This window comes from Schistocerca americana, chromosome 1 (genome assembly GCF_021461395.2).
Source record: "Schistocerca americana isolate TAMUIC-IGC-003095 chromosome 1, iqSchAmer2.1, whole genome shotgun sequence".
Classification (NCBI taxonomy): Eukaryota; Metazoa; Arthropoda; class Insecta; order Orthoptera; family Acrididae; genus Schistocerca; species Schistocerca americana.
This window is the reverse complement of record NC_060119.1, coordinates 17,406,675-17,407,287: the sequence shown is the minus strand read 5'-3', so window position 1 is coordinate 17,407,287 and position 613 is coordinate 17,406,675.

Here is a 613-nt window from a genome sequence, read left to right as displayed (position 1 = left end):
TTCCTAAATCTGTGTCTTACCATTATATAATCTATCTGATACCTTTTAGTATCTCCAGGGTTCTTCCATGTATACAACCTTCATTCATGATTCTTGAACCAAGTGCTAGCTATGACTAAGTTATGCTGTGCACAAAATTCTACCAGGCGGTTTCCTCTTTCATTTCTTAGCCCCAATCCATATTCACCTACTATGTTTCCTTGTCTCCCTTTTCCTAGTACCGAATTCAAGTCACCCATGACTATTAAATTTTCATCTCCCTTCACAACCTGAATAATTTCTATCTTGTCTGTAGTGTCTATCTTGGCCACAATAATGCGTTCACTACGCTGTTTGTAGTAGCTTACCCGTACTCCTGTTTTTTTATTCATTATTAAACCTACTCCCGCATTACCTCTATTTGATTTTGTATTTATAACCCTGTATTCACCTGACCACAAGTCTTGTTCCTCCTGCCACCGAACTTCACTAATTCCCACTATATCTAACTTTAACCTATTCATTTCCCTTTTTAAATTTTCTAACCTACCTGCCCAATTAAGGGATCTGACATTCCACGCTCCTATCCATAGAACGCCAGTTTTCTTTCTCCTGATAACGACTTCCTCTTGAG